The sequence below is a fragment of the Mustela nivalis genome (genome assembly GCF_964662115.1).
Source record: "Mustela nivalis genome assembly, chromosome: 4".
NCBI lineage: Eukaryota > Metazoa > Chordata > Mammalia > Carnivora > Mustelidae > Mustela > Mustela nivalis.
The window spans coordinates 60,038,026-60,061,799 of record NC_139023.1 but is presented as its reverse complement, the minus strand read 5'-3'; the positions used below and the strand labels follow the sequence as shown (position 1 = coordinate 60,061,799).

The following is a 23,774-nucleotide window of genomic DNA, read 5'->3' as shown; positions in this document are numbered from 1 at the left end:
CAACTGTGGCCAACTTCCTCCTGTGGTAGTTGGCTAATTTGACCTCAGTGACATAGCCAGAATTTTGGGGCCTTTTAGTAAGACTCTCAGAAAAGAGATGACCCTCAAGCTCAGGTGAACCTGTGAGCCCAGGACCCCAACTGGAACCTTCTGGAAGCTTAGAGCCCTGAGCTGGCATGGGTTGGGCGAGAAGGCTCAACAGCACCTGGAACCCCGGCCACCTGCCCCACCAGAAGCAGTGGTGGCAGCTCCCATCCACACCATGGGTAACAGAGCAGGCGCCGGGTGGCAACCTTGCATATGGGGCCCCTGGGATGCTCACTGCAAGCCCTTAAGAGAACTGATCTCACTACAGGAAAGTGAAGCTCAGGGAAATTCAACAGTTTGTCCAGAAAGGTGGAGGCTGAACTAGTATCCAAAACTCAGTCTGAGCAGGCAAAGCCAGGGATGTCACGGCCACTTTGCCCCTTGACAATGCCTGGACTTAGGGTACAAGTAGTTCCTGGGACTGAAGGGAGCTTCTCTGGTCCTGTTGGACATTCATATCTGGTAACCATCCTTCAAAGAGGGACAGGATTTCTTGGAAGTATAAGCAAAACAAACCCTCCCCTTTCCTTTGTAGATGGGTTAAGAGTTCCCAAAGAGAGATCTAGCTCCCTCTCAGTTCACTTCCCTTTATCAAAGATGCTGTTTTCTTGATCCTGCAGTGCTAAACAAAGCCCTGAGTTGCAAAAACTCAAAAGGCAAGAGACTTCCCCATCAGCGACACCAGGCTTCCTAGGGCCCCGCTGAAGGTGCTGACTGCATGCCAGACCTGGGTGACCCAGAGACACGCACAGCATTTTTTAGATGGAGGTTCCCTTGCACCTGAAATTAAATCCAAATTCCTTTCCAGACCCAGGGATCCCCCAGGATGAGAACTGCCTGTCCCTCTGGCGTCAGTCTGCTCCTTCAAGCCAAGCTCCCACCTCGTTGACCTTTCTGTTTCTTTAAATGCCCTGAGCTCATGCTAGCTCTGGGCCCTGGCCTTTCCTGCTCCCTCTTTCCAGGATGCTGGGTCTGAGGCTTTTGGAGGCTGGCTCTTTCCTGTCATTCAGATTTTATTTCAAACACTGGCTTTCCCTACAACGTGGGCCGACGCACTCTTTTAACCACATGCTTTCCCATCATCCCATTATACATTCCTCATGTACTATCCAAAACTATATACGCTTGTTTGTGGTCTGCCCCTCCACCCGACGTCAATTTCAGAGCCTCCCGACAGTGTCCTGACTCTCTCTCTGCTGCATCCTCCAGGGCCTGGCATGATTTCTGTGCACAGTAGGGACTAGAGATCCTACTTGCTGAATGAACATGTCGAATGGAGCGGAAGGTTAAGCAAATGGCCCAAGGTACCAAGGAAGGCTTTTAATTCAATAGAAAGACATCCTCAACACTTTGTCTACGAAAAAGACTGTATCAAACGGTAGGGAGTTCTTCATCCCGAGAGAATCGGGCAGAAACCAGATGTCAAGATTTCTAGTGGTGACTGGACAAGATCACCTGAGAGTCTAGAATATATTTTAGTTTAAAAAGGAGGGGAAAACATGAAATAAGCCCTCAAAATATTTTAATTTTCTCCTTAAATCTTCTTATTACATAATTCACATCATGACCTAGATTTCAAATGTAATTAACTATAATATATTCCCTCAGTCCCACCACTGCAACATACTTGTGCATGAAGTGAAATAACTAGAACATTCCACGAGCGGTAAATTTAATGCATCGGAAATAGCACTGCCTATAATCCCTCTGTCTGCAGGACACCCTTCCAGCCCCTCAACAAAAACTAGTGGCACAGCTGGCACAGGTAGGAAGATTCTCTAGGATAACAGGGATGCTCAAAACACTCAGCCACAAGTCATTTAAGGGATTTAACCAAAGGGGTAGAAAGGAGATTACCAACTGGGCACCCAATGCACCCAGGTGGTGAGCACGAATGCGTAAATTATCTCTTCTAATACCCACAACAAAACTAAGTGGTGGTTATTCTCATTTTATCTTCCTTTTTTGTAGCAATGAAAAGGTAACCTGTAGTAGTGGAAAAGCTAAGGCGCTTTTGCAACTGGGCAGATGCAAGCTAGTATCTCCTAGCTCTCTGAACTCAGATAAGTATCTTCCTTGTCTGGGACTCAACATATCATTCTGCAAAATGGGCAAAACTTACTTTCACATGGATGCCATCAACGTTAAGTAATACTACCCTTGCCAAATATATAGCATAGGACTTGCCAAAAGCAGACAATCAACAAATGGGAATGGTGTGCCTTTCTTCCCATGACAGATATGCAAACATGGTCTCATGTCCAATGACCTTCTTAAGGTCACAGACCTAAGAAATGAGAGAAGGAGCATCCCATGGGCCATCTCTAAAGCCCTGTGCTTCTTTTCCTTTGAATGGCGATGCCTTCCTGAGGGCAGTGGGGAGTGTACTCCAGGCAGAGGACAGAGCCTACCCAGGAAGATGAGAAGAGAAGAAAGAGGAGAGCTATTATAGTGCCAGACAAAAACAAGCATCCAAGGATGCTGAATGATTTAATTTTCTGGCATGTACTGAAACCTCAGTAAGCACAACAGAACTGTCATTTCCATATCCAACCAAATTTCTGAGTAACCAACAGTGTATGGTTTCTTCTGTTGTTGTTTTTGTTCATCTCCAGGAGTCAAAAACATCTTCACTTTCACCTTTAAGCAACTACTTAAGGGCACATTGCAGTGGTGTCAAATTTCCATCCTTGGCAAGTCATCTTGGAAACCAAGAAAGAGGAAACAGATTCAGCTTGTGCCTGTCAGTCTATGAAAGGACAGTGATATCTCAAGACTTCCATAAATATTTATTTTCTTGAAATTGCCTGCACATGACACTTTTCAACAAATGTTGACACCCGCTTTTGTTTGGATTGACTTATGGTAATTGCTGTGAGGCCTACCTCACATGGCGTGGAAAGAGAGCAGGGCAGAAAAGACCCAAGGTCAGCCCACATCATGTAAATAAGTTTCCCTGGGTCACATTTACTGTCTGGGGAAAGGAAGTGTAATTGGCCCTGTTTTCCCCTTGAGAAAGAAGAGGACTTTTAGAACACTGACTCCTCTAGCCTTTCTGCACTGCCTAGCATTCCACACCAGTGCGGGGCATTTCCATATTTACAAAAGTCTACCTGGGTAATGGAGAGAACACCGCACACCAAAGGACTGAAGGAAGGAGGTACCTGGGCACGCCAGAGAGGGCAGCGTACCGTGGCAGGGGCTTCGGGCCAGAAGATTTCTGAGCCTCTGAGAACTCCATGATCCCATGAGGATTATAAATGTAACCTGTCCCATAGGACGTCTGAAGCCAACCCACACAACATTCTCCAGATGAGATGAGAGGTTAGGGCCAAAGGATCTGGATGAGGAGCTGCAGGTGGCGGGTGAGGTCAGCGCCCTTCCTAGATCTGGATGCCGCATTGCCATCGCCAAACCACTCCCCAGGAGATCTAGTTCAAAATGCAGATTCTAATCCAGGAGGTCTAGAGAGAGGCCCACATGTCTGCGTTTCTAACAAGCTCCCTGGGGAACTGGCCTGCCCACCCTCAGCCCTTAGAAGGGCAAGGGTTCCAAATCCCTGGCCCCATTCGGGTACAGACTCTGAACCCTTTGGCCTGCGGCCAAGGAAAGCCAGTGTTCTTTGGTTTTTGTTCCTTCCTATTGTTGGGGCAGTTTGTTTTTAGTTCCAGGATTGGTAACCATTGTGGTAGACAAAGTAGAGAGGAATCCGCCCGGCCACAGAGGTGGAATTAGCTGCAGAGGGGGGTGGAGGGGACGTACTGGAATGAACAGAGGATTTAAAGCCAAAAACGCCAGCTCAAATCTCAGCTCTATAATTTCACATCCACACAACGGCATTGAAACTTGGAGCCTGAGACAGAGCGCACTGGCTCTATATACTAATTGCAAGGATTAGCTAAAACGATCTGTGTGGAAGCTGAGGACATTGCCATACTGCCTGGCCCATGGTAAGCCCTCAAATCCTGGTAGCTATTTTTGTCCCTAGAAGAAAAAAAAAAAGAAAAAAAAAAAAAAGCAGGCTGTGTGGTATATAAATGGGATCTGGGGATGATAATTAGTCAAACACATTTGTTCATGATCCAGAGTACTGCAGTGACTCAACCAGACAGGCTCGAGGAAGAAAGCACAGTGACTTGGAGAAAGGACTCAGGCTCTCTGTGGAGGGCCACACGGTGTGTCCCCCACAAGTGCCCTCTGCACGAATGAGCAGTGGCCAGGTGTGCAGCCCCGGCAAGGCCCCAGTGAGGGAGGAAGAGGAGGAGGAGGAGCTCCTTGACATGTTTAATCTGCATGGTGTGCACAGAAGGCAGCGGTGACCTAAATAAATCCTTCATTAGAAGCAGACACACTGGGCACAGCAGAGCTCTGTGACAGGAGGGCGGACGGGCCTCTCTTATTACTTGGTGCAGCTGGCTGGAAAGCGGACTGCGCTAGCAGAAAGAAGACCAGAGACCTGTCGCCTTGGGGTACCTGGGGGTGTACAGCTTCGGTCCCTGCTTTGGGTGTGACCCAACCTCCCCTCGGGGGCTGCGTGACTGTGGGCACTTCCACAGCTGGGCAGACAGTCATCATTACCCGCAGGTGGCCAACAGCCATGAATCCCTAGCATTTCCCCAGAAGTAGCCAACAAAAAACACAGGCTATCAGAAGCTCAAGGGCCACGTGCCATAATCTTGTCCAGTCTTTATCCCTGAAGGAGGAGGGTGTGAGATGGCAGGAGCATGGGAACCCCAAGGTGAAGCACACAGGGGCTAAAGTGAATTGGAAATCCAGGTCACCTGATTCCCACCCCCACTGGACGCAAGACACATGGAAATCTGTGTTTCTCTCGTGTGAGGGTAGAGAACATTAGGATAATTTGTGGCTGGAAGTAAATATGAGCAAACCAAAGGAAATTCTTCCCCTAGACGAGCAAAGTGGAGGGAGGGTTTATCTCATTTCTTGAGCCTGCTTCTATGCACTGAGTATCAGTGTTCCTTTAAAATTCATATGATAAAGCCTTAATCCACAATGGGGTGATATTTGGAGGTAGGGATACCGGGAGATAATTGGGGTTAGATGAGGTCATAAGGGAAGGACCCAGGACAGGATTAGTGATAAGAAGAAGAGACCAGGGCTCTCTCTGCCATGTGAGGACACAGCCTGCCAGTCAGGAATAGAGCTCTCGGCAGGAGTTGAACCTGGGGGCTCCTTGATCTTCGACTTCCCAGACACCACCACTACTGTAGGAAAAAATGTGCTATTGATTCAGCCACGTGGTCTGTGCTATTCATTACAGTTGCCCAGGCTAACGAATACACAGCCCTCACAGGTAAAAGCAAAGACAAGGGGTTTTCTTGGGGCTACTGTGTATTTCCTGGGGTAACAGGTGACATCTAGGGACAGAGCTGGCTGGTTGGGGTGGGGGGGGTGGGGACCACACCAAGCAGCCATGTATGGATTTGTCTTAAGGATGCAGCTGCTGTCACTCCCCAGATGTGGAGATGAAGGACCAGGGTGGTCCGATCTTTGAAGTTGTTAAGGTTCACCACTGGATATTTACATGAGAAATCCTGATTTTTATGAAGGTCTCAGGTATTAGTTGCCAAGTAAGGTGAAGGTGGGGGGTAGGGAAGACTGATGGGTAAGCCGGCAGACACTGGTGATGCCTGAGGTCCAGACTCTGCCCAGAGGTGATCGCTTCCGCAAGGCACTCACAGTGTGTCTATAATTGTTCTGAGTTACGGGGGATAGAAAAAGAATCCAGCCGCTGTCCTCAAAGCACCCTGTAAAGTAGAAGACACATTTGGAAGGAGAGTGGTCACCATGTTCAGTGTGAGCATAGATCTGGGCACAGCTCTGAGACAGCCCAGGGGTGACACTGAGCTGGAGGAAGAGAGGGGACTCCCCGTATGGTCCCCCTAGAAAAGGCCCCCAATGTCTGGGCACCCATCTGGGAGGAGACTCGGGGTCTGCTCCTGTGCTGGGTCTGGTGTGGATGTGCCCTCTGCGGGACACGGTGGTAGAGGCAGGACTACACCAGCCAGCAGGTGTGATGTCTGAGAGGCTTCGGGCTCAGGGATTTAGAAAGACAGGGAGGGGAAAGAGCAGCGGGGATGGAAGGAGGCATCAAGACCTAAGCCTGAATCCCAGCAACATCACTTACATGCTCCAAGCTGGGGCGAGTTAATGGAAAATCGTGGAAAGTACTATTCATGTTTGGCCCAGGATTTTGTCTTTCCTTTTGAATATGCCTGTTCTTGGTTTAATGGGATCATTTAAAAACAGACATTTAAGTGAGCACTTAGCGTTGACAGGGACCGGGAAATGCACCAGCTGATCAGTGAGCAAGCTGGCCTTGTCTGGGAGTTGCTGAGGGGGAAATGGGCAATAGGGACAATTAGAGCAGGCTGCCTTGGCTGGTTTTGATTTTATTTCTCCCATGTTTCATCCCGTCCTGAATTAAATCATTGCTCTTCATGTGATGGCATGGGATAAAGTGAGAACACATGTTTTTTTTTTTTTTTCCCTCTACTGAACACACATACACACACACTATGATTTCTTTCTATCCCGCACTTAATAAACTTTAAATTAAAGTTTAAATTAAACACCAATCAAGCTGAATATTCCTTTATTCTGAAGCTCTGGGCTCTACGAAATGAGTCCATATTTCCTCTGACTCTGTCGCTTTACTTTCTCTATAAGGAGTTTACTTAAACAAGTAGGACCAGTCTAATTATCTCGCTCCTAAGGGGCCATGCAATCTACCCAGAAGAGCACCAAGACCTCACACTGTACACAACCTTCTCTGTGATCTCTTATTATCTTGTTCTAGTATCTTTAGATTCAATATCATACTAGGGTTAAGTCATCACCAGCCTGATCATTTATTCTTTCTGAATGTTGATGCAAAATGATTTATAACTTATGCTTTTAAAATATTATTCATTTCTTATGACTAAAAGCATATAAAACAACCTGGCATTAGGTGAAGACGTTCAGGAATCATCATGATAAATTACAAGCGCTCAGATGGGGGAGGTTGGTGATTAAGAAGGTGGGTTTGAATTCTAGCTCATCCCTTATTCCCCCTGGGTGACCGAGAGAAAGTTATGTGATCCTGTGAGCCTCGTTTGGTCCCCTGAAATATAAGGTTGGGAACAGCAACAACTTTGTAGATTGTCATGGGGATTCAAGAAAATTTAGTACACGATGTGCTAAGAAGAACACCCCTACCAAATGCCATTATTGTCACTGATCTCTAGCCTCCGTTGTTCTAGCTGAGAAGGGTCCTACTCAGGTAGTCAATACTGCTAACAGAAACTGTTCCTGGAACATAAAATGCATCTTCATAAAGTCTTCTTTGCTCAAAAGGGCCAATGATACACACATGTGAACAGGATGCTGAGCTGGGGCTTTGGAAGCTGAGGTCTAGCCCCACGTTCTACCCTGACTTCTGTGTGACCTTGGTGAGGATGCAGAAATACTTACATCGGGGAATAACAGGGTCATAAATCCAACGATCCTCTGCCCTCTTGTATCTATCTGACCTGGGGAGGCTTTAGAGAAATCGAGAAACACAATTGTTTGTCATGGCAAGATACTATTATACAAAATTCCAAACAAAACGATTACTTATGGAAAGTAAACCATATAATTTTGTCACTTGTGCCATCTTTGTGCCATGCGTCACTTCATGTTAGAAATGTTAGTTAAGCTAAAGGTGGTAACATATATTAAGTTTCTACACTGCTGAGGTCTTTTGGATAATGGAAAATAAGAGAGCTTCCAGTAGGAAGAGAATGTTTCCGTGGGTCAGATCTCCCTAACGGCAACTGCTGCCGTTGCTCCTGCTCAGATTATGTTCAGTGTCCCTTCAGTGAATATTAATTGAACCTAAGGTCTAACTAAAAGGTGGATCAGCTAGATTTGGGGATAATCTATAAGGAATGCTGAGCCATCACTGGAACAAAACACGATGAGGAAACGAGTATTATATGAAAAGTTTCTTAGGGACGATAAAATATACAATCAGAAGAAGCCCTTCAGCCTGGGGTGGGCACAGAGGGGTTGCATGTAGTGAGCTAAGGTTTCCCTTTACCTGCCCCCAAAGGTCAGCTTAATGACCTTCCAGGTTGGATGGAGGCAGTTTACTCTAGGGCTTTTGCTTACTTAAGCGAGGTATGGAAGTTTGGGGGTAAACACAATTGCTTATGACAGCAGAGGATGGGCGAGACCTGCCACAGGGATCTGATTGCTGTTACCAACCTTCTATTTCAGGGGACCAAACAAGGCCCACGGGGTCACATAACTTGCTCTCTTACCACATCTAACAAACAGCCTCTCTCTAAATAAATGAAGAAGTAACCTTCAAAGAATAGTGGTATGTAAGAAAACCAAAGCATCAGTCTGCCCAGAAAAGCCACAATTCAGACTTGCTATGTACCAGACACTGGAACGGCAGACAAAGCTGACATCCTGTCCCTTCCTTCAGACACCTCAGGTACATGTCAGAGTGCAGGGTTACGACAGAAATCGAGGGGCAGGAGGCACCAAGAGTGTGGAGGAGGCACTGGGCTTAGGACTGGAAGGGAGCTTCCAGGCTGCTTGTTAGCAGGGCCGAATGAAGCACGGGCAACAGAATCATGTACATACATGCATCATAAATGAAATCATGTGTCCACATTCATGTGTCATGAGATAAGAAATGTAACAGAATTACATTTAGAAATAGTTCATGTTTGTGCTTCACGATTAATGAAAAACGATGTGGGAATGCACGACCATGTCCCACTGACTGTATTTTTCCCTCTAACTCTTGGTGAACGAAAAGGAAAAAGCAAAGGCGTTGGTGGGGGAGGAGTGCATGGAGCTATGTCATCTGGATTTGCAGGGACCCAAATAGGGTTCACTCATGTGGTACCCCAGGCAATTCCTCCCAAAAGGAATCCATTGCCCCAAATCTGTATGAGTGTCTGCAAGTGCCTGCATGTTCATGTTTGCACACATGTGTGTAGGCACCTGTGTGAGGGCTCTGATGATGAACGTTTTTGAGGCTCCCTGCTACTCTAACACCCCTTCAAGGCCATTAACTGCATTAATGAAGCCAAAACACTCCTTGAGGCCCTGCAATCTGTCAACCCATGGGACACTTCTACGGTCATGAGTTTCCAGAGGTGTCAAAAGAACAAAACTGACTGAAGCCACACTGTCCTTTGACTTTGACAACCACCATCACCTCCCACACCCACTGGTCTGAACACGCAGTGGGTCTTTTTGCTCCACGCTGGTACCAAACCTAAACCAGCAGGCTTACTAGTGCCTGACATGCCATGGAAAAGGAGTACGCTTGACAAGGGACAATGGTTCCAGTTAAATAAGGCCCTGAAGATCATGCTGAGATTTCTGGTTTTGGCTTTCTGTAATTTGTCTTCAAATGCTTAGAGTCCTAGAGACAAAGACATTGAATTATGTGAGTCATCAAACTGGATTCCAAGAGGGTTTCCTTTTACAGCTGCTAACCTCCTTCTTCCCTCAGATGCTACCCAGGATTGTAGGTCACCCGCTCAGGACACAGATACCAGGCCTCCTGTGTGCTAGCCCTCTCCCTGGCATTGTCCAGGGACAAAGGAAGAAGACAGGTCCCTTCTAACCCCCCAAGAGTACCCACTGTGTCGGGGGAAATGCAAGGAGACCAATACTTCCAACCCCCTGAGACATGGACAGCTATGGGACAGACACTATTTTAACAACTTAAAAATCAGCCAACATGGGGCGTCTGGGTGGCTCAGTGGGTTAAGCCGCTGCCTTTGGCTCAGGTCATGATCTCAGGGTCCTGGGATCGAGTCCCGCATCGGGCTCTCTGCTCAGCAGGGAGCCTGCTTCCCTCTCTCTCTCTCTGCCTGCCTCTCCATCTACTTGTGATTTCTCTCTGTCACATAAATAAATAAAATCTTAAAAAAAAAAAAATCAGCCAACAAGACGGTAGTTTGGGACGTGCTTCATGGAAGAGACCCCTGAGAAGCATTCTGAGGTGAGGCAAAAACTAAGTTCAGTGCTTTTAACCGAAGTCTAGTTAAAGCATAGGAACAGGGACAGAGGGAAATGAATGAATCGTGAGGGAAGATCAAGGTAAGGGAGTTCAGATCTATTGGGATTTAGCCCCTGCCTTAGTCATTTGCCCATGGAACAATTACTTTCCTCTCTGGGCCTCAGTTTTCCCAACAAAAGAAAGGGAATGGTTTTCCTACCACCTTGAGTGGCTATCAGAATTAAAAATCACAGGGAAAACAAACAAGCAAACAAAAAATCTAGCCCACTCGACACAGGACAGGTTGATCCTTAATGCATAGGCCTCAATAGTATTTGCTCAACCAACCGTAGTCAGCTGACATTAGCTTGGAGAGAAGAACAGAAGGGCACTAACAGCAGCGATTTAGGTCTTAGAACAACTAGGCTGCTTAAATAGTTGTCCTAAGAAAGAACTGCAGCATTCCCCCAACTGGCAAATCAGAAAAAGAGTTCTTTGGTGAAAGCAGAAAATTCTGCCGTGCGGATAGCTATACAGAGAGATGCAGATGATAAGAAAAAGCCAGGATTCAAAGCACTAAGTGGCTCTTCGTGTAATGTTTTTAAAGGACAACTATTATGAGATAATTAGCCTTTGTGCCATGTTTAGCAGAGAGCCATAAAGCACGATTCAAGTGAGAAAAGGCAGCAGGTGAAGGCACTTGTGAACACACGGGCTAGCTGAAATCAGCAGGGCCTGCAGCCTGTGTAACCAGGATCCTAACAGGAGGCTCCATGCCAACCCAAAGTCCTTCTGCTGCTTCTGCTGGAATCTGGGCAGGAGAAGGAAAGATAGACTGGGATCACAAGCCAGCAATGTAGGCCCGACCTTCACGACTGAAGGTGTAACGATGTCCCTGGGATGAGGGGTTCAGGGAGGCTAGGGGAGGCTATGGGGCCCACAGAAAATATGGATATTTTCTCTGCTCCAGAAGCCATTCTCTGTCCTGCTCTCCGGGGAAGCCGTTTCCTGACCTGGCACGTCATTGCACCAGTGTCACCTGTGTGGGAGGCACACTCTGGGACAAATGAAAAGGCAGGGCCTTACTTGGGCCATGTAAGGCTAAGGGAGATAAATACCCCCTCCCCAAGCAGTGCCTCCTCCCCTGGCTGCCTTTCCCACGGGGGCTGGTGGCAGGCCTCTGCTCACTGAAGTCTCTCTGAGACCTAGAAAGATAGAACACCTGCTGTCTCAAATAGTGCCCATCACCAAGCCAGAGGGAAGAGGAAATGGAGCCAGATGAGACACTCATCACTTGCCCTCACTTTCCCTGTGCACAGCAAGTCACACGGCCACGCTGACCTCCAGACGGAAAAAGTGCAACCCTCCCATCTGTCCACAGGGCAACCACAAACACAAGCTATTCATCAGGCAGTGGGGTGGGGGCCCTGGGTCGGGAGAGCATCCAAGACAAGCCTGAAAGAATGAGAGTCTGACTCTAGGGAGGAAGGCAGAAGGGAACAACGTCTCCTGCTCAGGGCGGAAAAGTCCACATTCCTGGCTTATCTGGGGGAACACTGGCTGGTAGTGCTGTGGTCTGAATGGGAGGTGTTGCATCAAACAGATAGCAGCAGGGGTGAGGCTTGGAAGATGGGAACCTGAATGACGTGCTGCGGCATGTGAATTTTCATTACTTTTATTTAAAAAAAAAAAAATAATGGCAAAAGGAAAGCTCACCCTTGGTCATCCACTATGTACATTAAACACTCTGTACGAATCACCACATTTCATCCCCACCACTCTGAAACAGAGGGTATCAGAGGCCTTAATTACTTCTTGGAGGCCAGGCATTGATTTGGGGTTGATGCCGGTTTGGGGGCTCTAAACAACATCTCCAGCCTCCTACAATGTAATCTACTGAAACAGATTAAGCATTAAAAAGATAAGTGTATAAAATGCATAATTAAAAGTCACGAAGAATACGTGAAGTTTAGAAAGATTATGACCTTGCCCAAGGGGATGTTGCCACGAAGCCACATGGCTGGCCCCACATCTCTCCTTGTGTTTAAGGGTCCTGCACTGAAATACTAAAGTCTAGTGTGGGCAGAGGGATGGATAGGGACCTGATTAGGTTTTGCAAAATTTGCTTGGGTCACAGGGAAGGATTAACACAGAGAAATACTACAGATTGCAAAGGATGGTAAAAGTTACAGTGCTGGGAAGGAAAATAAAAGTGAAAGCAGAAAAACACAAGATCTGTATTTTAGCTGAAGACAGCAATAAAAGAGACATTATGAAACGGAGCAGGATCAATTGCCGACTGCAATGTACAAACATGAGTATAATAGTTGCTCAAAGGCAAGAGAGACCATCCGGGGTTACCATATTCGATTAACTGCTATCTTCCACTGTGTCAGGTGTCTGTATGCTTCTGTTTCCTCTTCTGTAATTCTAACCTATAGGCATGCAACCCTAGTTTTTAGCTAACGGGACCTAAAAGGGAATATTTTTTTTTTTAAGATTTTATTTATTTATTTGAGAGAGACAGAGAGTGAGCAAGCAGGGGGAGAGTCTGAGGGAGAGGGAGACGCAGATTCACCATTCAGGGGGGAGCCCAACGCAGGCCTTGATCCCAGGACCCTGAGATTGTGACCTGAGCTAAAGGCAGATGATTAACCGACTGAGCTAACTGGGTGTCCCCTTACAGAGGAATCTTGCACAGGCTTTTTGAGAATTATTTCCTTCCCTGATTTAAAGAAGAAAGCCCCCCCCCCCCCCCGTTCTGTACCTAAATTAAAGCAGGATGATGAGACAGGCCACCCGGGGACAGCATGACCCCCTTACAGTCACGACAGAGTCAGCCAGAAGGAAGAGGCAGACTGGAAGGTGATACCTGGCTAGATCCTTAAGGACATTCCTGCTTTTCAAAATGTAATCAGCCTGACCAGCACAAACAGCTAAGGGGTGCTACCAAGAACTGTGCTATGGAGGCTTAGTCCATATCAGGCTCTCAAACAGGTGTTTTACAGGTATTATGCAATGTGATTCTCACCACAAAGGTCTGTGAGGACATACATCCAGTGAACATGTAAGGCAAATAAGTTTAGAAAAACAAAGTCATTTCCCCGAAGTCAAATGATATACTCCCTTCTGGAGCAGGGGTGTCCTCCTGTGCCCAGAGTCACCTTGAACTCCAGAGGATGCTCTCCTCTGGAGAAAGACTGAAGAGGATGCGCCCAACCTACAGAAAGGATGGGTTCCTAAGCTGTGTATAGACGGGGCTTGGAGACGCGAAGTGCATAATGACTACACAGGGAGAAACAGGACAAAATAGATGCCCCCGATACCTTCTTTAATAACAGCTGATGCTCAGTGACTGGAATTTAAAACTAAACTAGAGGAACTAAGCCCCTTGCAGTCAGAGGAGGACCATGAGAGGCACCGTGGCCAGTCCCTCCACAAGATGGCACTGGGTCCCCTTATCTTCAGTCTTTATCTGTGAGTTTTTGCTGTCACAGACTGGAGAGAAACTAGAGCTTCACTTTTTATATCCTGCTCCCTGTTCTTCCCAGCATCCCCATGAAGACTTTGTGTCCTTCCCTCAAGGCCACTTGGGTCCTGAGAAACTCTGGGGAACAGAGGGCGAATGGCATTTACTTAAATGACAGCATGGGGATTTAGGCAGAGACTAAGAAGACTTCCCCTTTACAACACGTTGTGACACTCCACGTTCTTCGAATTCCCGTCTGTTTTTAAGAGGTTCCCTGACCTGGCTTCTCCTCCAATTCCTTATCTTCCCTTCCCTCTCACTGGGGATCCCCTCCTCTGTCTACTGGATGCCTGTCCTAACAGATCCTTCCATACCTTCTCTACATTGCTGCTTCTCATCTCTTGGCCCAGAAAATGAAATAACTTGTGCTTAGATTATATACATTAAGACAACAGAAACAAAGAGCAAAAGACTCAGATGCTCTGCCATGAATATGTGTGAGATATTTCCTGGTCTTTACAGATGATATTGGGTGTGCAATCTAGAGCTTATGCCTTTCTCCTGTTATCTTAATAACAGCGTATTTTTTTGTGTGTGATGTTAACTAAGATTCAGATGCCATGGCAATGTTTGTCATACTCATTTGATTTAATGAGCAGTAAAGGATCCTCTGTGATCATTTAAGTTGTGCCCATTCTGCAGATGTGGAGATGGAGGCTTGGTGATGAGAAGTAACTCAGCCCCTGCAGGGCAGCTGAGGAGCAGGGAAGTGGATTCTGACCTGATCTCTTGCTGGGTAAGCCTATGTGCGAGGGGCTGTGGTGTTCTGCCTACTTTCTGGTCCCAGCTGTCCATAAACACACAGCTAGTGAGCAGCTTGGGTTAAATGAAGAGTTAGTAACGTGCTCTGCAACAGAAACTAATGATCTGGACTTGAGTAATATCTCGGTCCTGAAGAGAACATAAAACTGCTTTGGAACGTCCACATGCAACAGAAGCCTTGTTAATTTAGTTCCCCACCAGGTTATTTATTACCTAAAATGGAAACACAACATTTTCACTGCCATCCTCAGAACAACCTACTCCAGGGGTCTTAGGGGAGCTCTCTGACTCAATTTATCACCTGAGGTCATCTACTTGGAAGAGCCAGTCTGGAAGGCCCCGGAACAGTTTTATTAGCTCTGGATTCTGCGGATGAGGGAGCATTTGCAGGTGTGGGTTTTCAAAGCACAGAGTTCCCTTCAGTCGCCCAGTGGAGATCTTGTGTGGGCCTCATCTTTGCAATCCCAGCCCCACAGGAACCTGCTCTGAGCAGTATTTGTGTGGATTAAGGAACTGCGCTGCTGGACTCCCTGCCACCCTGGTGACCTTACCAGGGAGAAACACCTTCTTGCAGAGGGTGTTGGGAATAATCGGGTGCACGCCCTCACCACTTGGGAGGGAATCTGTCTCATTTACTAAATGCACTGAGAGATCTGGTTTGGCCCATAATTCTTTCACTTCCTTGAGCAAACAAATAATTATGGTTGCCTTGGTTTGATTGGTGGCTTAGCTCACCAGAGAAAACAACCCTTCCTTTTCTCCTTGGACCACACCCAGGTCCAAGGTCAAGATTACATCACTGTCAGGATCAAGGTGCTCCCTGCTCTCTAACTTCCTAAAGTTAACAGGACTTTCGACAAAGTAATCGCTCAGAACTGTCACCACAAGCACAGGAATGTTTGATAAAATACAGGACTTCCAGTTAAATTTAAATTTCATAAAACAATGAATAATTTTTTTTAACATTCGTATCTGGGATACACCTGTACTAAAATATCACATGCTGTTAATCCGAAATTAAAATTTAACGGGATGTCTTGTAGTTTCACTTGTAAAATTTGGCAACGCTACCCAAGAAGAATATACATTTTCTTGAGCACTACGCTAAGCATTTTATATTGGCAATCCCCTCCAATTCTCATTAGAACGCTGACAAGACTGAAGCCCAGAGATTCGTCTATTTCTCAGGATGACACAGTAAGGGCGAGATCAGAAATTCAGACAGATGTGACTTCAAAAGCCATGCTCTCTCCGTCACAAGAATAACTCCAAATCTAATCCCAGAAATCTGTCACCGTCACCTTCTCCCTCCTTCCTCTCCAAGACTCAGGAAAATCTGGTATAAGACATAATTTAAATAAAGTGCCAGTGGAAGTTTCCGGAGCAGGCGCCCAGACCAGGCTCGCTCCCGCCCAGCCTGCACTTGCTCCTCCTCACCCTGAGTATTTATTTTTCTGAGCAGAGCGAGGCAAGCCAGGCAAGCGTGCTTTTCCTTTCAGCTGCATCTGCAATCACCTTTCTCCCGCTGTATTTAACTGCTGATACAGGACTCTGATTTACTCTCCTCAACTAAGGAGTGGAGACATTTACATAAAACAGCTTACTGCAGGGTGTACCTAATCTGCAGGAATTCTAGGGGAAATTCAACAAGACACAAAAATGCATCCTGGAAAGTGCTGAAATGGAGGTTCTTGACGAATGAAAGGAGATGCGAATATTTTAAATCTAAATATATTCCTTCGTTTATGGAAAATATGGGCTCCTCGGTCCTCCAGGGACTTAAGGAGTCTCCACCTTGAGCCATCTGCTCACTGCAGGTGGAGAATTGCGGCTGTGGATCTGGGGTCTGCCGCCCTCATTCTGAGGATCTAAGAAAAGTTGCCCAGACCTCAATTTCTTTAAATATAAGAATGAAGATGCTAGATGCTTCCTGTCTCCCTCAAAGCACCAGGTACAAAAAGGAGAACATGGGTATTAGCCCAGTAAACAGAAATAAGGAATTATCAGTTTCATTCTTTTCTCTCTCTCTTTTTTTTTCATCTTTTACAAATTCTTTTGAAATCTTTTTTTCATTCTTTGCATACCAGAGTGCTTTTGTACAACTCGAATCTGTTCAGTGAAGGGTGCGTGTGTAAACATGCCGGTTACTCACCTGCTGACCACATGAGGAATCCCTAATTGGGACAAATGAGCCTCAGCAAGGGCTTGGTGGGGGGTGGTCTACACACATGTTGACTATGTTTTATCATCTTTCTTTGGCTTTTCCCTCCATGCCTCTCTCTTTCCTTAAATATTTCTTCCCCCACGATGCCTTCCCTAGTTCCCCCAGACAGAAACGTTGCCTCTTGTTTCTTTTCTGAGCAACCACTTGGAAGGAGGCACACTGTTCTAGGAGCTGGTGGGAGAAACACTGGTGTGGGTCCAGATGTCTGCTTGCCTAGGGCACGGATTCTGACGGAGAGTCAGAGACAGAAAGTAACAAGAGGACTCCAGATAATCATTATTGCCACAAATCCTGCTGTGAGAGAAAGGACTGCAATGACAGAAATAAACAGTGATTTCAAGGAGGTGTTCTCCCGGAAAGGGCTACCACTGACCCAGGCAGAGGCCCAAGCACTATGCCTTCACCACCACCACCACCTCATGCACAAATGTTCTAATTTATCTGACAGCAAGACTATTTCTAAGTTCGTTAAGGACAAGATCTGTTTTTGTTGTTGTTGTTGTTGTTTTGTTTGTTTGTTTGTTTTCTTCTGCACACTGCTCCAGGTGACAAGAGTCAACATAAAAAGTTGGGGCAATTTGGGGGAGGGTGTATCAGAGTTCCCAGGGGCACAAGTATGTTTCACACATAGAATCAGTTTTTAAAATATTTCATTTTTGTGATGCAGAATGAGCTTTGGTAATAATACAAAATGTCATTGTCAGGTAAAAAAATGAAAGCTAAATATCTTCATTGATGATGGAGTTCCTGTTTCAACTAGGTAGAGCAACAGAGAGGGAAACTCTTTGTAGCACATTTCAGATGCTCATAAAAAGGTGCTGAATGTCAGAGTTCTGAGTGCCCAGACTCAATGGTGAAGACAGCCTTCCCCTGTTGCTGGCTCACCTTAGTTACCTACTCTAACGGGATCATTTATTGATGTCTTCTGTGCTGGTCTACAATTTCCTTGAGGAGTGGTCCTTGGTGGGTTTTGTGTGTTAATGCATACCAGCACTGCATCCAGTGTCTGGTACATGGTGGGCACTCAGTAAATGGGCTCAGTAGTCAATTTCATTAAAATTAGAAAAGAAGCCCATTATCAGGGGTTTATCCACAATAACAACTCCGAGAATATAATCAAGGGTCCAAACGCTCACACTCAGAAATCTTTGATGTCAGATGGTGACATTTCACTTTGAATATGTTGTGCCAGAGACTGAACTCTGAGATCCCTGGCTACCTGCCTGAGGTTTTACCTCCAGCACCCTGGACTTTCAGATGGCCTTCCCCTGATTTATCCTTAGCACACCGCTCTCTAACATGGGACAGATTGTACTTGTTTATCTTGCTTTCCTCTGTCCCATCCACTAGAAGCTAAGGACAATGACAAGGATTCCCATCTGTGTTACTCCCTATGGTGTCACACAATCCTGGGTCCATGGTCAGAACTCAGTACAAATGTATTAAAGGTCTAAATGTAGTGTTACAACTGCTTCCTAAAGGAACAGGAAGAGCAGGAGCAAACACTCCAAATACTGGATTATTGTCTACACAGCACGCCCAACACACCCTTGTCCCAACATGCCAGGTAGCGGATTTCACGGAGTCTCATATTCTCAGCATTTCTTTTCTATCCCCAGAAGCCACAGACCCTATATTGGAGGCCCATGGGACGGATATAAGGGCTGTCTACAGAAGTGTTCTGCATGGCCCACCTGGGATTATTTCAAAATATTGCCTTAGCTCCTGGCACTTAAAACTCAGTAGATTCTACATAAAACTGTGAACTTACAGCCCATCTTGAAAAAGAAAAAAACAAAAACAAAAAGAAAATCAGATGTGGCCAGACTGGGCTGGAGGTCCCACTAGCAACCGATGTTGGGTCTGAGCTCCAGTGTTCCCCCAACACACTTCTTACCCAGGCACAGGCAGTAAGGCTTGTTTGCTGCCATGACTTGCCTGGTTACTGAAGGCATTTCGGTGTGCGACCCCTGCTGGAAAGCTCCCAGAAAGCAGGCAGCATGGGGGGAAAAAAAAAAAAAAGTAAAGATGCCAACTGGGATCTATTTCCCTTATGTTACAGCATTTCCTCAGAAGAATAATGTATTCATTTTTCTAGAAGTCTGGTGGTACCACATAACTATTGAAAAACTATGGCCCAGTAAATATTATTCTAACGAACTGAAAAAGCTATGAGCTTAATTCCCTGTGGGTGGAGGAAGCTGAGAAAGCATCATGCCAGAGGCAGGCCTGCAGATGGATCAGGAGAGGCTGCACATCAGCTCGTTACAATTCTGGCTAACTCAAAGAGAAAAAGGAATGGACTTGAAGACTAAGGGCTACCGCTAGGAATTGAGGAGAAGCTGAGAAGCCAGGCTTGTTAAAAGGGAAGGAATGGAGGGAACTTTAGTGTCAGGGAATATGGCAGGATCATGCCATGGGAACAGAACTCTGGGGAAATCCTGACATATTCACGCTGTGGCTGACGCCACCTGATTCATGACTCAGGGTGGTAAACGAACACTTAGCTCTCCTTGCATCCTTTAGCTAGTCCCACAAGATGCCACGTCCCAAGTGAGTTCATCCTACTGAGCCTTCGTGCAGGGCCCAGATGAACAAGCAGAGAGAGAGAGAGAGCACCTTACCTCCCACTGAAAAGTCCCTCTGTGAGCACCTTTCCAAAATGCAAATGTCCACTGTGGGTGAGGAGGGTTTTAATTGTGAAGGGAGGGGTAGGACAATGCAAATAGTACAGCGGAGCAGAATGAGAACAGACAGACCAGAACTCCAATCTGGAATCCTCCGTACCTTCAGAAAATCAGTTAACTTTTCTTCTGATCTGCAGATTCCAAATCTTTAAAATAGAAATCGTGCCATCTGCCTGTGCACAACACAAGGTTGCTGTGAAGATGCTGTTCAATCATTCATTCACTTATTTCAAAAATACGGAGACTTTACTAAGTGACCAGGCACTAAGCTAGGTCCTAAGGGCAAATCTGGAAAGCTGAAAATGCAACAGAGAGCCAGTCCTTTACACTGGCGACAGATTTAGACAAGGGAGACCTAACTTATCTCCTGAAACTGAGCATGTATCACTTTTCCCTAACTGATACACTCATTTGCAACTTTCTTCCTTTTCTGATTAATCAGTATCAGGGCCCTTCCTCCAAACAGACAGATAGGTAGAAAGATAGAAAGAATTGAGGGGCCTCCGGATGGCTCAGTGGATTAAAGCCTCTGCCTTCAGCTCAGGTCATGATCTCAGGGTCTCTGATCGAGCCCCACATCTGGCTCTCTGCTCAGCGGGGAGACTGCTTCCCTTCCTCTTTCTCTGCCTGGCTCTCTGCCTACTTGTGATCTCTGTCTGTCAAATAAATAAATAAAATCTTAAAAAAAAAAGAAAGAAAGATATGAGGACATATAAAATCCATGAAGTTAAAAATAAAAACTCTAAAAAATTAACTATGACCCCGAAAACAAGAAATTAATTGTTCTGAGAAGCATTGAGGCCTGGTACTGATGGATTTCAGGTGATCACAAGGAGATTCTGATTCATTACATGAAAGCCTCTCCTCCTTTTAATGTTTAGCATATGTAATTCACACAGACATACACAAATTGTAATTAAAATAGGCCAAATGAACTTTGCAAGGAAAAGCATGTTCAGTAGCCCTTAACATTTTCCACCAGGGTTTTAGAATTGCCAACATGCTCTTCACATACATTTTCTCACTTTCTCATAATAACCTTTCAGTCTCTATTTTTCAGAGGCAGAATCTGAGAGATTCTTTTCCTCAGTGAGGGAAGGAGTCTTTGCTTCGGGTCTGGGGCAAGAAGCTGGCTCCAAAAGCAGCTAGCAGATTCCCCAGCCTCCCCACTTAGAAAGGGCAGCTTTACAGGAAGCACTAGGTCATCATTAGTGCTGAAGGAGGACACATCAAAGTGATGGGGAACAACCCCCTTCTTTTCCAATGCCCCCTGAAAAGTTGCATTTTTTTGCATAGCTGCTAGAACATTACTACTCTCCAGCTGTGCTTTCATCCCCTCTAAGACTGCAAGGACTCCGGCTTAAAGACAAGCCCTGCAACCTGATGTCTGAGCCTTGACCCTGGGTACAGGTTCATGGCCATCAGGGCATGAATCCAGTTTAGAGTTGCTCTCCCCAAACTCTAGCCTCAACAGACAGAACAGGACTCAGTACTCACAGCAGGCATGTACTACCCTGGGTAGATGCCCTGGCAGAGGGGAAAGGCAGTCCATATTTCCAGCCCCTTCCAAGCACCATCAAATGGAGATTCAAAGTAAGAAAAGCTCCTACATGGCTTTCCCTTCAAAGGGCTCTTTCAGGGCTTTTCCAGGAAGGGGGTTTCCTCTTTTGACAATAAAAGCACAAGCTTCAGCTATATTTTAAAGTCCAAGCAAAGGGTTTCTGAACATCTACACTGCGCAAAGCATGGCTTCAAGCTGAAGGACTACTGGGTTCATAGTAGGCGAACCAATTACAGAGCTAAGAGGCCTGGGCTTTTCCTGATCCCATTTGGACATTCAAGGTACCTCTTTATCACCAGTTTCCTAAGCAAAGGGAAAACAAAAACCCCAAAACTCCCATCTTAAACATCTTAAAACTACAGTGCATCCTACACCGGGCAGCTTCACCAATCCTCACTCAATGCTCCTGTCCTAATTAACTGCTAGGACTTAGGAGTGCTTAGTCACTAAGTTGTTGATCCACCTGGCAGAGCTCTGGCCGGCCAAGAGTTAGAGGGGCCCGTGGAAGCCCCTGAAGACTCCTTAAGAAGCTGATCTTTTTTTCTTTCTAGCGCTGGAGAAAAACTTATGTAACACAAGGGTCCATTTGAACGTGTTAGTTCTGCAGTCCTATGGGAGTAGAAGAATATAAGCCCTGGAAATACAAAGAGTAAAGCGGGAATTTGGCCCTGAGGCGTCCATCTCCTGGAATTTCATGAGGTTAGGCTTATTCCAATTGCACCCAATTTTTACTGAAAACGCTGAAAGTAAGAATAATTCCAAATGCCAAAGGATGGGTTTTAGAAATACAGGCCGGCAGAAGTTCGGTTATGTCCCTCCTCCCCTTTTAAAGACGGAATTCCAGTAATTAACCCTTGAGTGGAAGTTGGTAATTCCATTTCAATACAATATAGTGAGATTTGGCTGCAAAGCGCAATCACAAAAAGAGTTAGGACCTAAAGGATCATACGTGCGCTCGGGCTGCAGCCACAAAAGCCTGCCAAGGAAGGCGCCTGGACGCTAGGGGCTCCTCCCCGGACCGGCTCCCCGCGCGAGCAGCGCAGCCGAGCCTGTGGTGCCGGGTTCCGAGAGCTCTGACTGCGGGAGGAGGAGCGCGTACACTCCATTCCCAATTCCTTGGCCATTCCTCACGGCCGCTCCCTCTTAGCAGGGTACCGCTTCAGGGAGCGCAGTGCGAAGAGAGCGGCTTTGGAGTCTCCTCCCCAGAATCCCCCCAAAAGCATCTTCCTGCAAGTAGTGGATAAAAATAGCCGACAGATAATGCTGGGGGAGGAGTGAGACTCGCGCTAGGCAAGGCAAGGCAAGGCAACGTCTGGTCCTGCACAGTGAAGGGCGGAGGAGGGATGCAACCCTACTCCCAAGAGAGAGGCCTGGGTGTGCGAGGAAACGGGGACGCCCTCCAGCCGAGGAAGTGAAAAGGAGGGCGCACAGCGCCGGCACACAACCTCGGAGCGAAGCACACCCCACACTCGCGTCCTGGATCCCTGCTTCTGCTTTCGCCGGCTTCCCCATCCTATTGCCGGCTCTGGAAGCCGGCTTTCGGGCTCCCGGGACAGGCTGGGGCCAGAAGGGGGAGTAGCGCGCAGTCCGCGGTCTGACTCCGAGAGCGCACCTGGAGACGTCAGGCTCGCAGAGTCTGCCCCTGGATGTAAGAGAGGGGTACTCGCTCCCTCCGGGGGTGGGCGCCCCGCCTCCCTGCACCCTCATTTGCCGCCACCACCCAAGGTGCTCGAAATAGAAACAGAGGCAAAAAAAAAAAAAAAAAAAATAGGAAAGAGTAAAATGAAATAGCAGGGCGGTATAGAATTGGCATTCGTAAAAAAGGCTACCTATAATATCTCTCCTCCCAAGCATCCCCGCCCCCCGGGAGATGCCCCAGGTCTCCTCCACTCCGACCAAATGCAAGGGCAAACAGACCTAGGTTTCCCCACCCGTAATGCTCACTCGACCCACTGACTTCTGCTGACTGTATCCCTGACCTAGCTCCCAGACGGAGTGGTACCCTGGCTTTGGAGCGCGCTGCGCTCGGGCTGCCCCGCACAGTCCTAGGGAGATGAGGTGGGCAGGAGCCAGCCTCTTGACTCTGCTGGGGGAGGATCCAATCCACAAAGTCAGAAACCCGAATACCTGCCTATTGAAACAAAACAACGACAACAAAAACAGTCTCTCTGGATTTGCAGACCTGAGAGAGCAAGACAGGAGGTGAGAAGGATGGAAAACCCCGTGTCTCTCTTTCCTTGTATCCCCCACATCCACTCCACTTGCTCCAGCCTCGACTCACCTTGGGCTTTGCACTCGCCCTAAATCCGCGGCGCCAGCTGAGGGCACCCCGACGGTTCCCCGTCCTGCTACTCCTTCTTGCTGGGCGGCCCCCGCCCCTAGCGCGCGGCACTCACCTGAGCAGCGCCGCGGTGGAGCCGGTCCGGCGCCCGAAGTCGGCTTTCGGGCTGAGCCATGGGCAGCTCCGCGGAGAACCGGCGGCTGGTGGAGCGAGCTTCGGGGCGCCTCGGGGCAGGCGGGAGAGGCAGGGTATGCGGGCACGCACGGAGACTAGGCAGTGGCGGCGGCTGGTGACTGCCCTCGCGCCGGGGACTTTACAGGCGGGAGGCTCAGCGAACAGTCCCGCGGAGGGGAGGAGCAGGAGGAGGAGCCGGAGCAGGAGGAGGGGACGGAGGAGGCCGTGTCCTGAGGGAAAGAGCGCAGGGCAGAGGAGGATCGCGAGCGCCCACTGCTGCCCGGCCCGCTCTGGTGCTGCACTGAGCCCGGAGGGCTCCGTGTCTCTGACGAGTCCATCTGGCCACACGGCTCCGCGGCTCCTTGTTTTAGTCCAGGAGGAGGGGGACCAGACGGGCAGGAGGGTGGGGCGGGTTGTGGGTTGCATGATTCTGCGTTCGCGGCGAACCTGGGAA

General features: G+C 47.4%; 1 protein-coding gene across 2 annotated transcripts in view; it reads right to left on the bottom strand.

The window, feature by feature from the left end:
• Positions 1–23,489, bottom strand: part of HS3ST1 (heparan sulfate-glucosamine 3-sulfotransferase 1) — a 28,362-nt gene extending 4,873 nt beyond the window's left edge. Inside the window, exon 1 of one of the 2 annotated variants that reach the window (XM_082728049.1) lies at positions 23,147–23,489. The gene's annotated coding sequence lies outside the window, so the exon portion shown is untranslated. The remainder of the gene's footprint in view (positions 1–23,146) is intronic. The other variant, XM_082728048.1, reaches the window with a different exon arrangement.
• Between the last annotated feature and the right edge of the window lie 285 nt (positions 23,490–23,774).